The sequence below is a fragment of the Macaca mulatta genome, chromosome 3 (assembly GCF_049350105.2).
Source record: "Macaca mulatta isolate MMU2019108-1 chromosome 3, T2T-MMU8v2.0, whole genome shotgun sequence".
NCBI lineage: Eukaryota > Metazoa > Chordata > Mammalia > Primates > Cercopithecidae > Macaca > Macaca mulatta.
This window is the reverse complement of record NC_133408.1, coordinates 117,326,793-117,342,654: the sequence shown is the minus strand read 5'-3', so window position 1 is coordinate 117,342,654 and position 15,862 is coordinate 117,326,793. Positions and strand designations below refer to the sequence as shown.

The following is a 15,862-nucleotide window of genomic DNA, read 5'->3' as shown; positions in this document are numbered from 1 at the left end:
AAGGGATTGTTTCCCTTCCGTTTGATAGCTTTCCCATGTCACACAATTAGCTTCTTTAAAGATAATTGGAATATGAAGGACCAACATTTTAACCAGTACACCTTAAGAATATATTGCTATGGTTATTTTCTTGCTCTTAAATTAAGGAAAAAACAACTCTAGTAAATTATGTGAATTTTCTCTATGGAAATGTAGTTGTTTAATGTATTCTCTATTATTGTAACATATTAAATAGTGCTCCAGTAGCCCAAACAGATCACTCTTTGCTAATTTAACACACTTGACAATGGCAGGGAAATTCCACCCTGAGTCATAATAAATTATATTAGCTAACAGAATAACCAGTTAAATAGAATTTTACAGATGTTTTATTTTGAAATATATTAATATATTGTAATATCTTCTAGAATCTGTTCCTTTAAAAAAAGAAAAAACTAATTTCACATCCTAAATCTTATTTCTGATATTTATTTTAGCTGAGTAAAAAGAATGAAATTTCTAACAAGGTTGTTTAATAGATTATACCCCCAAATCAATTTGAAAATTATGTCTTTTTAATATTAACATTCTAAACTTACATTGTAGTAATCTGTAGTTTATTTTGTGGCTCATTAAATTGAGTAAGTAAATAGCCAGACTCATTTTGACTAATTTGGCAGAAATACTGAATATATTTGAATGAAGACATTCTGGTCAACTGTAGATTGATCGGAGTTTTCTTTCTCAAAACAGATGATGAAAATTAACTGTCTGTTGTATTATGGACATCCAGCCATCTTTCTTCAATGCTACTTAAATGATTTTTGTAGTCCTAGAGTAAATTAAATTTGATCATGTAATCAGAAACATTCTTTTATCATTAACTAAAATGATTTGCTTCAGCTTACCACAGAGGCCTTCTGCAAAAGTCTATTAAAAACTGCAAAAAGACATTGGGTTATAGAAAGAAACTAAACTTTTTTAAAATATCAGAATATTTAAAATTATACATATTTTTTGCCGGGTATGGTGACTCACGCCTGTAATCCCAGCAATTTGGGAGGTTGAGGCAGGTGGATCATGAGGTCAGGAGTTCGAGACCAGCCTGGCCAACATGGTGAAACCCTGTCTCTACTAAAGATACAAAAAAATTAACCAGACGTGGTGGCGAGTGCCTGTAATCCCAGCTACTTGGGAGGCTGAGGAAGGAGAATCGCTTGAATCTGGGAGGCAGAGGTTGCCGTGAACCGAAATTGCGCCATTGCATGCCAGCCTGGGTGACAGGGCGAGACTCCAACTCAAAAAAAAAAAAAATTATACATATTTGTATGAGGATTGTTAAAATATAATATTTGTGTATATTTTATTTAATCAAGCATTTTAACCTAAAATTATAAACTATATAGTAGCAATAATTATTTTCCAGGCATTTTATTAAGGCCTAGATTTAAGAACATATTTAATTTTAAAGATTTTATTGCATAGTTCAAAAATATATTCCCAAAATTTTATTTAAATGTAAAAATAATGAAACACTAGAGAGTTTAAATAGTTGTCTTATGAGTCTCTTTAATAAGTTTTTTTAAGTGCATTTTTTGTTTGGGATTTTCTGCTATCCCCAACAAATAAGTTAGGAAAGCAATTTTTGAAATAGGATTTCCTACCTTTTTAAAATATACCTTTTTACATATATTCTTTTGAGAAGGCTCAATAATACTATAAATATGTAGTATTATGTTAAATGTTAAGTTATATAGTAATGTTGTTAATGAACATTGAAAAGGCAAGGGGGCATATTTCAGATTCGTTTGAAATATAGCATACATTTTGTACATGCCATACGTGCCAGTAGCCATTGGAAAAGGTTTTAGTTTTGTTTTCTTCTCTACCACAGAATGGGTCTTTGGACTCTGAGTGGAAATGCATTAGGAAGGCACATTGTTAGAAAACTTGCTTTGTATTTGCTGTACTATGTTTGACCTGTGGTTGAATACCAATATAAACAGCTAACATTTTCAAAATTTTATAAAATATGGTTTCTAATTTTGGAATGTCACAGCAGTTTACTTTAAGGAATGAAACAACAGTGAAATGGATTCGTATTTTCATTATACTTATATGACTATTAGTATACTACTATTTTCCAGTGAAAAATTAAATTTAATATAATATTTAAGCTGAAACATATGGAGACTTAATTGATTCCCTTGAATATTTGTGCTGCATCAGTTGTTTTTCTTACTTTGGAAGACTTCCATTCATGAACAGTGGGTAGTAAATTTCTGTTTACATTTTCTCCTGAAAGATGTTTGCTAGTATTAGAGCCTAAGAAGAAAACATTGATAGATAATGTCATGCTTTATAATTCAGTGAATGCTGCAGAAGCTTTTACATTAGGAAAGCTGTATATTATTAACATCTGAGTCAAGAAAATTAGTCACATCTTAGGGCTTAAAAGAAACCCAGAATGAAAGTTCGTATGCTTTGCTTATCCTTTATTCTCCTACATTTGCTTTGGTGGAATATTATTTGCGAGGTAGCCCTGGGTTTATTTGCCATGTTCATATATTTTAATGAAATGAAAAGCTAAAAGAGAAATACATATTGCCATAAGAAAGGAAGTAATCAATTGCAAATAAATTTAGATGGTAAAATGTCTCCAACTTCTTTCTCTGTGGTAGTCATGTTTTTAAGTCCAACAAGTCTTCACTTTTATTTGAAATTTTGACTCCCTGTTTGTTTTGCCTAGAAGTTTAGATAATACAAAGCAAGGGTGTATAGTTGAATATTTGCTTGAAAAATGAATTGCACTTTAACATTTTGTCAAAATTTTGTGGACCAGGGGAAGCTCTAAAATATTGCTATTTATACTGTCAGCAGCTATTTATGTATTACTTTGTCTTTCAAGTAACAAGTTTTTGATATGGAGTTGTATGAGGGCAAAAATTTCTATCTTTACCCCTGCCTATTACTTTTGTAGAAATTCCATAAGAGTCTAATAAGATTCATCATATCTAAATTCATAATTTTTTGTTTTAGCACATGAAAGCTGAATTACACCTAAGTATTTAGTTTTAATAATATGATTTAATAACAATTTACCTTAAAGAAGAATAATGACTATTTATTCTACCCAAAACCATGAAGTATGGCATAATAAGACTTTCTCTGTCTCATCAACTCTTCATAAACCTAAGTAGTCATTTTGAGTTTCATAAAAAATAGCCAGTTACATGGATATAAACATCCACATGTATGTACCTACATGGAGGCACAAATATACACACATACAAATACACGGAGACACACACACTCTTACACAAAATGTACCTTCTCCAATAGGCTATGCTTCAAAGCCATTGACTAAGACAGCAGCCACCCAGACAGTGCACTATGCTTATATTCAGTGGAGCTAGTTCATTGCCACCTGTCACCCTGCATTAGGGCTTTTTTTCCTTGCTCGTTACTGTGTTGTGAAAATCCTATTGTTAATAAATGCTACATGCCTGGAAAAGAAATGTATTTTCTTCTTTCTTAACCTCAACTTTTCTCTTATTTTTCCTTCATTTCTTCTTCCATCCATTTACCCAAGTCACATATCTGGAATCATGTTCAAACCTTCCCCATCCTTATTTCACGTAGCAAATCACTTCCTGAGTCCTATGAAAGTTTTCTTCTTTAAATATTTCTCCAGTCTGCTCTTTGCTCCTTTTTTCCACTACTACTGTCTTGATTTGGTGCTTCACTTCTTCTCATTCTATTATGGTTCTTCCTGTTTTAGAAGCTATCTAAATAGGTATGCCAGACTTATCCCCTTTTTATCCATTCTGCTTACGAGAGGCTTCTAAATGAAGTGTTTGCACCACAGTAGATATACAAAATGACTCATTAAATTAGCTTAATTCTATATAACATCTATCTTAATTTTCATGTCTGAGTGTATTTTCATGATTTAAATATGCTAGTCCTATAGAACAGGTACATAAAACTTCACACATATATATTTATGTTGAGGTGCATACTTCAAATGTTTTTACTATTGATATGCATCATCAAAAATAGCTTTCTGAAAATGTATTTATCATACCTCTGCTTGAAATATGTCAGTGTTTTTTCATTCTTCTTCATATCCGAAATAAAATCAGCCAGATTAGGAAATTAACGTTGATATATTATTACTGTCTGATCCTCAGATTTCATTCAGATTTGGCTATTAATCCCAGTAAGGTCATTTATGGCAAAAGGATTCGGTATAGAATCACAGGTTACATTTAGTTTTCATATTTCTTTTGCCTTGAATCTGTACAGTTCCTTAGTCTTTCCTTAACTTTCATTAGCTTGTGACTTTTGAAAATTACAGAGCAGTTATTTTGTAGAATGTATTTCACCGTGTATTTTTCAAATATTTTCTTGTGGTTTATATTCATTATGCATCTTTGATAAGAATACCACAGATGTGATGTTGTGTGCATTCTACACAAAATTTTGATTTGAATTATAGATAATGATGTTATATATTAGGAGTTGTCTGCCAGTTTCCTAATTAATTAGTGATTTCTGGGGAAGAACCTTGAGACTATGTAAAAATATCTTATTCCTCATCAAACCTTCATTTTCTGTTTTATTCAGTGGGGTTATATTGAATGTTATTATTTATTTTTATTTTCAAATTACTACAAATTCGGCTAATGAAAGCCACTTCAAGCTGCCTTCTATATCTTTTTGACATGAGTCTACCAATCTTCACGTACTTTCTTGCTGAAGGTCTTCCAGGCTCAGCTTATGCTGTCTCTATCTCCATTCCTGGAATCAGCTGTTTCTCCACGGAGCCCAGGTTCCTTTTAGTGGAAAATGATATTTCGAAACCAAGATCTGATGTGGTCATTGTTACGGGGATATTGCTCTTCCTGGTTCTTCTCAGTAGAAAAAGCAGAGGACTAGATGTAGGTATATGTATTCATACACAGCCACACTTACATCTGTATTTTTGTTTTCATAGACATTGAAAACTAATTTTCTTCCTTTTCATCTTTGTAAATAACTCCTTTGTAAATAACTCTCTGCCAGAAAACTGGCTCCCATTTTCCTTAATATATACTCTTATATCATTACTCTCCTGATATGAAACCAATCTCGTGTCACCCTCTACTCCTACCCGCATGGATACCTACTTTGTTTATCATCTGATAACTTTTAAACTGAATTGTTCAGGAAGAGGAGAGAGAATGGATGAGGACTGATGTTTGTATTTTTTACAAGTTCCACAGGTGATTTTATGAGCAGTTAGGAATAAGAACTACTGTTATACCTAGTTTTTAAAAACTTCAATTTTTACAAAGTTTTGAAGCTAAAATTTAACTTTTTGGAATTTTAAAACAAATATACAATGTGTATAACCCAGTCAAATGTCAACAAATTGACATTTTAATGTTATATTGTATATTGCCATATAAGATATAAAGTAGACTTAGGATTGTAATTTTAAAAATTGAACATAGTACATGCTTCAGTCTTTTCCAGGATATTCTTGATAAAGATCTCAACAGCTTGTATCTGCTGAAACACTTAAAATGAAGATACTTGTCTTAACATGATTAAATGAACAGGTATAAATATTTCTTTTAAAAGTGCTTCCTCCAGGTCACATGTATTCACAGATGCCACTGAGGATTTAAATATCCGTCATGTACTTTATCGTGATTATGTCAGTTATTATTGTAGCTTTTCATCTTTGTTTAAGCTATGTTTTGTGAGAAGCCATGGAGTATACATGACAGGTCATTATCTGACTGCTACAAGATGAGCTGTCTTAGCTTGGAGACTTCTATTTGGTTCACTCTTATTTGATCTTTCTAGTATGCTACATTTTTTGAGTACTAATAATTTGTATATTCATATGCATAGAAATTTCATCCAAGTCCTTATGGAAGATTTTCTAGAACTACAAATGCGTGACAGACTAGCTAAGGCAAGTGATACTTCTCAATAATCATTTGTATTAAAAATCTTTAAGTAGAGGACATATGACATTTTTAATTTTGGTTTTATTTTTTATCTTTTCTGCATTGAAATAAATTCTATAACTATGTCAAAACAACATCTATAAATATATATTTTCAAGTTAAACAGTCATTGAGAATTGTGTCTCTTTAAGAACGGAACAATCTCTTCAGGAGTATCTTGCCACAATACATTAAACAAGCACATTTAATTGAACTTGGTAATATTGGAAATTGAATGTCTGAATTTTATGCATTGAGGAGATTTATGAAAAATATAAAATTAAAATGAATTATCCTTTAAAGTTCTTTAAAATTTGAAGCATATAACTGACCCATAAAAAAGGGACTTTTTAATATTTTAACTATTCATTTGACCTCTGGGATTTTATCTGACATTAGATTGAAATTTAAGTTTCTGGATTTTACATAGCTGACAGAGAAGTCATTTTTAGGTAAGATGTATACCACTTAGCTGTCTAAATTCAGTACTCTTCTAGCGTTTGTGTGACAAGCTTACAAAAGCTTACAAAAATGTACTTCATGGAGCTTTACTGAGTTTTGGTTTGCCTTTTTACTAATACAGATATGTAAAAAGTCTGGAAAAAAGGTTGTCTGTATTGTGTCCTATATTAGAATTAAATAAAACAAATCTGTGGTGTTTTGTAGACTTACTAAAAGTCAGAGAATTAAAACTGTGGTATGTGGTTTTCCTCAAGGATGGTTTTAGTTTTGTATTAAACTTTAGATTTCCTCTTTCCTGGTGGGTGGGATAAAGCCCACAGATTTCCAGTTGATCCTGTACTGTAGAACAAGGTCCTCAACTAAGTTCAGGCAATTGCTAATTGCTTCTAGCATGTTCCTTGGCAAGTGAAATTGTTTGTATAAATGTCTTTTAATCTCTTAGTTTCTAATTGAGTGCTGTAGTTTAAGACTATTAATAATGATTTGCTTAATAATCCCACTAATTATAGTTGGTACTTTGCTTTAAAAAAAAAAAGTACAGTGTTGTATTGTTCATACTGAACATTTATGTCCCAAATTGAGCTTATTAGTCATCATTACTGCCTAGTCAAGTAGGTGGTTTTATTAATACTTGACTGTCCTAGATGTGTTTTCTGAAACCTATTTCTAGACAATGTTTTTATCAAGTAATCATTTTCAGTAAAACATAGATTGTTTACTAGTCATTGTTAATAGTATTAATAGAATTGGAATCAGTATTGATCTGTTTAGTTCTACAACCTAAGATCATTTTCATGGGAATCATATAATATATATTAAATGTATATACTTCAGTAAATTATTCCTGAAGAATCATTTTGAAAATATGATTTCTTAAGATAAGTTTGTCAGTGTTTATGATACACATATTTTGATATATTTAAATATCAAATTCACAGAGAAAGGAAAATGATTAGAACTTCTAAAAATAGACCATCTTTCTCTATATTAATAATTTACAAAATTGAAAAACTAAGCCACTTTCTAAATTATGCTCACTACAAACTTGAAAAACTAAGCCACTTTCTAAATTATGCTTACTACAAACTTGAAAAACTAAGCCATTTTCTAAGTGGCATGTGGCCTGGTACATTTACATAGCATGCTGTGGAATACCGTATGTGATGAGAAACTAAATCATAACTGAGATAATTAATCAAAGTACAGTAGGTGCCATACATATAAATGTCTTTTAAAAGTCACAAACCTCATACTGTCCTTTAGTTTAAAATTTTTTGTGTGTGTTTTTATTTTTTGTTATTTCGTTATTTCAGCTACTAAAATGCTGAGAGTTAAGATAAAGGACATTTTATTACGGCTTTACAAAAGTTAATAAAAGTATTTTTACCTTGTTAACCCAGCGTTTGAAATATTAAAATTGGGTTATATAATCAACCAATATATCATAGATCATACTGTTATAAAATTCAGAAGTGGTGTGGAATATATTAATTATGTAAATTTTTATTCCAGTTTTTATTTGTAGTGTGAGTGTGAGAAACATGTTCATTGTGAAAAGATAGTCCTAGTGGAATTAAACTAGTCTATTCTCACAATTGTGAAAGAATCACCTAAATAATACAAAAGGCTTAAATCCTGGCTTCAAGAAAACAAAGTGAGATTGCATGCATTGTAGATGTAGATATAGTGAGAGGAATTTGGTTCCTCTAATTTATTAAACATTTTAATTAGTTCATTAGTTCATAACTTTGTAAAATTATATTGTGGTTTAAGAAGTGCTCTTTTGCTTATGACTAAGAGACTTCTTCAAGACAACCTTCAAATCTAAGCCAAGAAAATTCAAAGAATGAACTCTGATAGTTAATGGAATTGAGTTCTTTGAAAGCAAATAGAGTTAAGCATTCTACTTTTGATTTTCTGATGGAATCTTTCCTAGGTGTGATAAGAAGTTGTAGATAGAGGTTAGAAACATAAAGTACATCATGCCATGTTACTCGCCTTTTAATATATTCATTTTTTGATGTTTCTGAAATTAGATTGTGTATCTATAAGCAGTTTTTATCTTTAAGTGATAATAGTTATTTTTCCCAAAAAATTGCCATTAAATTGGTGGAGTTCTTATAATCGGATGCATTGTATAGTAGGAAGATAGAGTAATTTAAATTATATAGAAAGTTAAGTATGCAATGTGGTATAGATGAAAGCATTTTTGTGAGCTTTGAAAAGAAACAAACTGGGTTGAAGTCTTAACTGTTTATAGTACTTGTGAACTTCAGCAAGTTGTTTCACTTGAGCTTTAGGTTGATCATTTGTGGAAGGTTGAATGGCAATACTGGGAAGTGTAGAGGTGCTCAGTAAGTGACTGAGTAGGTAAGCATTTTAGGCACAGAGAGAAAAGTTCAAAATTAGTGATAATATTCTGATTTTCAAATGTTAAGAAATGTTTTTTAAAAGTAACCTGAAGAGTAATTTTGTGTTTCATTTTCTGCCTTCACACACATCAAATAAAAATTTTTCCTGTCTCAGAGTTTCACACTAAACAGAGGAAGGTCATGTCTAACTTTTTCATGCAGAAAAAAGTCCATTTGTTATAATTTCTTGGTAGAGTTAAGAGGCAATGAAAGCTATCTTTATAATTAATGTGTTTTTAAACCATGGCATTTATGACTCTCTAAATTTTTTAAAGTATATGCTATCCTATCAGATTTTCTAAATATACTATAGTTAGTACTTTTAATATTGATGGTAATTCATATTCCACTTTAAATATAGAATTGTGGTCCTCTGTGAATTATGCAGAAAATCATGCAGTAATATATTTATTTTATAAGTAGAGAGAATGATATTTAGAAGCAAAAGATTTGTTTTGTTTAAGCCATATTTAAGCCACTGACTCTGCCTGGTATGAATAATAGGAAAAGACCTAACTCATACGGAAAATTGCTTTTAACTGAAGACGTGTTTTAGTAACAAGTGAAGAAATATCCAAGAAATTTTTCTTAGACTATAAAGGCATATTTTTTTCTTTGTCAAGGTCATTAAAACTGTAAACTTGAAACTGAAATGAAAATACAAAGTAAATAAAATAAAATGTAAATGTAACAACCCGCTGAAGACAGTTGTAAGACAGTTTATAAGTCCATTTTGTCAAGGTGTATGCAGTTTCTGATAACAAAAGTTTCATCAACCCTAACGAATGACTTTTTAACAGGTAAATATCAGCAACACACCCTTTTTCTTATATACATGTGGATCCTTTTAAGAATAGTTATGTTGGAAAATCTGAGCTAGCACTTTCACATTCCTTGTGGAGCCTGGAAGTTAAGGTTTTTAACTTTTAGAGCATATTGTTTAAACACATTTAGAATTTCAGAGCATGATTATGTGCCATCAATGTGCTTTACAGCATTTATGCAAAAGAAAACCTTACTCTTAAGTAAGGAAATATGTACTAATTCTCCGATGCTACTAATTCTTTTCTTTTAGAAATGTAGACTCTCAGTACAGTAGCCCCCCTTCCCCTATTTAATTGCAGGGGATATGTTCCAAGACCCCTAGAAGATGCCTTAAACCAGTTGTTTTTTCCTGGACATGTCTTTTCAGTGAAAAGAAACATCTTATGGCTTCTCTTTGGCATATCAAAATTGTTAGCATCACTACTCTTGCACTTCGAGGTTAAGTAAAATAAGGGTTATTAAGTAAAATAAGGGTTACTTGAACAGAAACCCTGCAATACTATGATGGTTGATCTAGTCACTGAGACATCTAAGTGACTAACCAGCAGGTAGCACATACAGTGTGGACATACTCTGGGCAAAGGGATGATTCATGTCCCAAGTGGGAACGAGTGAGACAACATGAGATTTCATCATGCTGTTCAGAATGGTATGCAATTTAAAACTTAAAAACTATTTATTTCTGGAATTTTTTTTTTCCTATAACTTCTAGGATATATGTGCAGAACGTGCAGGTTTGTTCGATAGGTATACATGTGCCATGGTGGTTTGCTGCACCTGTCAACCCGTCAGGGGTTTTAAACCCTGCATGCATTAGGTATTTGTCCTAATGCTCTCCCTCCCCTTCCCCCACCCCCCGACAAGCCTCGGTGTGTGTTGCTTCTCTCGATGTGCCCACATGTTCTCATTATTCCACTCTCACTTATGAGTGAGAACATGGGGCGTTTGGTTTTCTGTTTCTGTGTTCGTTTGCTGAGAATGATGGCTTCCAGCTTCATCCATGTCCCTGCAAAGGACATGAACTCATTCTTTTTTATGGCTGCATAGTATTCCATGGTATTTCTGGAATTTTTTAATTTAATATTTAATATTTCCAGATCACAGTTTACCATGGGTAACTGAAACCTGGGAAAGCAAAACCACAGTTAAGGGGAGATTACTGATTGTACTTTATATATGTGTGTGTGTGTGTGTGTGTGTGTGTGTGTGGCAAAGGGTAGTGATTCATACATATAAATTCTTCAGAACCCTATCTTTATGCTTTACAATTCTTTCCCTTTCTATCCCCTGCCGTCCTGATTCCCAGTAGAGGGAACCATTAATGATATACTTCCTTAATCATAGCATATGTTTCTTTATTTGTTTCCCTTCATGTTACTTTAACAATTGAATTATCTTTTTCTGGGAATATCAGGTATGCTGTTGTTAACACGTTTTTTGTTGGCAAAATGGCATTAACAAATAAGGCAAATTGTAAGAGTATGGCCCACATTGTCCTCCCACTGCCATATAGTTCCAGCTTAGTCCAGTTCTGCTGTATATTAAATTAGTAGTAGCTTCAGTAGTGCTTCCTTGGTCACCAATAAAACATATTCCCTTTCTCTTTTCCAAGTTCTGAAATTGCCTAGCTGCATGTCCAGGAACTTCTCTGAGCTGTAAGTTCAGTTTGTCAAAATCAAGAATCTTCCTCTTTTATTCTGTGTCATGTTTCATCTGCCTTGTTGGTAATTTCCTCCTTTTAAAAATACTTATTTCTTGCCTTCAGTGAACTTCTTCCCTCCTGCTTTTCCCTTTTCTTAGTGGACCATTTCTTTGGTTTTCTTCATAGGCTTCTCTAGGTTGGTTTCACAGTCTTTTTTTCTCACTGCAGTTGATAGCATCTATACCCAGAGCTCAATACTGCACCCATTTTGCAACAGGAAATCTTGGGATTTGGGATGTAAGTGATCCATCTACTTTCAGTGAGTTAATGTCCCTCAAGAGAGACTTTTTGCCTTTTAAAATATCCTTTTGTCTAATAATTAAGACAGTATAGCAATAAATTTACATATAAGGTTTAATTGGCCGTTTCCTCTAATAGTCTCCTTTTACTAAGTAGTTTAAATGACATTTACTTAAGTAGGCTAATGTATATTAATTTGATCTTCAAACTAAATATTATTCTGAAGATATGATTAAATATGCTATAATTAAAGTGTTGGACTCTTGAGTGTTGATTAACTTTAAAGCTGGAAAGTTGGCTAGCCGCAGTGGCTTACGCCTGTAATCCCAATGCTTTGAGAGGCCAAAACAGGCAGATCATGAGGTCAGGAGTTTGAGACCAGCCTAGTCAATATAGTGAAACCCATCTCTACTAAAAATACAAAAACTAGCTGGGTGTGGTGGCGTGTACCTTTAGTCCCACCTACTCAGGAGACTGGGACAGGAGAATCACTTGAACCCAGGAGGCAGAGGTTGCAGTGAGCAGAGATCACACCACTATACTCCAGCCTGGGTGAATCACTTGAACCCAGGAGGCGGAAGTTTCAGTGAGCCGAGATCACGCCACTACACTCTACCCTGGGTGCAGAGTGAGACTCCATCTAAAAAAAAAAAAAAAATCTGGAAAGTAATAATTCAAAGTAGGAATTTTGTTTAATATAATAAAATTTATATCCTTTATATAAAATATTGCTTTAAAAAATACATGCCTCTCACTGTTTTTCTCCTTTTTCCTTTTTTCTAACTCCACTTTTCTGAAGAAAGTTGGTATAAGGAAAAAAAATACACTTTGGGGTTTTAAAAATATTATAAAGGTAGTAACTGGTCATTGCTGAATGTTGGAAAAAAATTTTAAACATAAAGAAGAAAAGTGTTTTAAATTATCTGTAATTTAGCACCTAAAGATACTACATTTCTGCTCATGTTTTGGTAGTATGTCCTACTACAACCTACTCTAAAAAAAATTACAGTTATATCATACTTTCTGTTATATAACTATCTTTTAAAAAATATAATTGTATGGCAGTTTACCATGTTGTTAAATACTCTTAAATAATCTATTTTTAAGTACTGTAAAATTTTTTATACAAATATGCTTTCAATGTAATGACTTGATCAAACAATATAAACATTTTTAAAATGAAGTATCATACTAATAATAATGGAAGTTAACATTTTTATTGAGCATCACTATGCGCCTGGCATTATCTAAGCACTTAAAATGTATAATTCTATTTAATCCTCACCACAACCTTTAAGGTGGTTATTGTTTTTTTTAGCTCCTTTCTGCAGATGAAAGAAAGAAATGAGATTGAGAGAAGTTAAGGATTACACAGCTAATAAGTGATATAAGTGATTCCAGCCCAGATCTCCCTGACTCTAGAGCCTGAGTTTTAGAAACTAGATTTTATATATTAAAATAGGTATTTTCTATTTCTTATTGTAAGAGATTCTCAAATTAGATTTTGTCCTAAAGCCATTTAGATTTTCATCATGTAAAACTCAGATAATTTTTCTACTATAAATAAACATGACTTCTAATCGGAAAGGGGAAAATATTATTAAGTGGGATCTGCTTTTGTCTTTCTAGTGGATAGGGGAATAAAACACAAAGAGATTTTAAAACAAATAAGTTGATTAAAGATGGTGCTATGGTGTGGTGTGGGAAGATGAATGTGGAAGATGACATAACTCCTCAGGGCCCTTTCTTTATGAAATTCTGTTAAATAAGATCTGTGTTAGGGGAGGTACAATTTGACAATATGGATGATTTATGTGGACCCAGCAGAAACTAATCTATTGAACTTGGAGGGAGGTAAGGGAAAGGGATCTAAAGATGAATTTTTTTATTAGACACTAAGCACAGTATTTTAGCTGAGTCAAATCTTACTTTTTAATGTTTGTCATGAGTTGTGAAGTTTGAAAACCTGTACTGTGAAAAGTAACTACAGCCAGCCACCCTCAGTCCCTTTGCAAAGATAGTTTAAGAATATTCTCATTTGTGTAGTGTCAGCTATTATACTTTGTGTACACACTGGCAGTTTTTGTATGTTTTTATCCTAGTATCAGCATTCTTTTGCAGTACAAGTTACTCTTTTTCAAAAAGAATACTTCCTTGTAAGTGTATTAAGTGTAAATACAATTCAGTTTACACTCATTTGTATTAATTCTTTTGCTGACAATTCTTTTGTTAATTCTTTTGATTATTAAACAGGAGTACAAAATTATTACCTCACCTATAACAGGTTTAGAAATGGTTCCCGCCTCATTGACAAATAAAGGTCTGATGTAACTGTTTTTATTCTACTATATTTCCACCTGTGACCTAGCTCTGCCATCTCTTTTTGTGATTTCAGACTTTTACAAGTTGTTGTAGGTTTAATATATTGTTCCCTTTTTTTCCTCTGGACTATATTCATATATTAAATCTAATCTCTGGTCACCTAAGATACAACCTATTTTAATATTTTCTCTGAAGGTTTCTTAAAGGTTTATGTTGTAGTGTTATACCTTCATTGAAGTTAAGTCGGTTTTTTGTTAAATGTACCTTCAATAATGGCTGCAAAGGATTATGTGCTTCACTGGTTTGAAAACTCTTTAAAGTATGCTTATAGAGGTTAACATTTTTAAGAATCACTTTGAAAAGTTCAAGCTGTATCAAAGTACTTTTGTCAGCAATATGTTCACTTTTGTGTTCTTGATGGCTGGACCATTCTCTCAATTTTTAAAGACCAATAGTATTCTTTATATTCTGTTTCTAAAATCAGATTTCAAAATTTAGATGATTAGTTATTTGTAAATCATTTTTCCAAAGCACAGATGTGTTGGTAGCTTAATGCAAGTAATGAGTATAAGGTATTTCAGCATTATTTCTTTATTTTAATGCAGCAATTTCAACAACCAACAGCAAATCATTACTTAATGACTCAATTTAAAATTTATCCTAGTATCCAATCATTTGCTTAATTATTAATTTTTACCCCTTAAAACAATTTTCAGAGTGTGAATGAAGTACGTATTTTTAGGATACATTATTTAGTCTTTTGTAAGCAGGCTAAGTGCTGTAAAGGATACGTATTTTTTTACCTTTCCTTGTGACAGTGTTGAAGCTTTAACCTGTTTACAGCATAAAGACTGTATTAAGTACAATCTTAATCTTTATTTTTTCGTATTCTCAAATCTACTACATATGAATCTAATTTTTGCAGTGAAATAAACTTTCTTTCTTTGTTATTTAACTGTTTCAAAATCCCTAACTTTTCTCTTCCTGTCTACTCCTTCCATTCTCCTTCACATTTCCAGGCAGTATTTGTAAACAGGACACTATATTTGTCAAGTATGTTTATGTTCCTTTATCAAGAAAAAACTTCCTTAAGATAGCAATGTCCCTAATAGGGTCAAATACAGTTAGTTGGTTTTTTTTAACCTCCTAATAGCAACATGGAAAAAAAAAAAAAAAAAAAAAAAAAAAAGCTACAGTCTGAATTTGACATCATTAAACAAAAACTCTTAAAATTAAACAGTATAAAAAGACACAAAAAATTGGTTTTATTTTTCCTTCATATTAAATGCCTTAAGGATTCTCAAGTGAACTATTTTTAAAAGACTAATCTTCCATTTTTATTCTGATTTAAGTAAATTTTGCTCTTGATTCCAAGACAAGGTACAAACAGAAATCAACTCGATTCCTTCCATCCCAGTGCCTTTAAACATGCTCTGTTAGAACTTCCTTTTTCCCTCAGTGACTCTCAGACAAATCTTACAGCTTTTCCAGTTACCTTTAGGTATTAATAGTCTTTTTTTTTTAAGTATCAAACTCCAGTACAGTTTAATGTCGAAGCTTTAATTCTCAACCAGCTCAGACCTCCTTTAAACTGGGAACCTGTAGTTTGGAAGTGGGGCATTCTAGATTTTGATTATTGCCCCTCCTTTTTTTTTTTTTTTTTGGACTCATTGCTAGAGCTTTTCTATGTAGAGGTCCCTTGATATGAGAGATGCCTTCTGTGCATTACTTGTGACTTCCTTTTCAGAACTTAGTTTCCTTTTATCTCTTCTTTGATTGCCATCATCCCCATCCCAGCAACGCTGTCCTGTTTGGCTAGATTCCTTTCTAGAGTCTTGCTCTTTAATGGGCGCACATTTTGTCCCAGGGGAAACTCACAATCCCTTGCCTTAACAAGCTCAGAAAGAACAGTCATTCCC

At 32.1% G+C, this 15,862-nt stretch overlaps 1 protein-coding gene across 12 annotated transcripts in view; it reads left to right on the top strand.

The window, feature by feature from the left end:
• PHF14 (PHD finger protein 14) overlaps positions 1–15,862 on the top strand; it is a 199,605-nt gene that overhangs the window by 141,671 nt on the left and 42,072 nt on the right. The gene's annotated exons all lie outside the window — the stretch shown is intronic.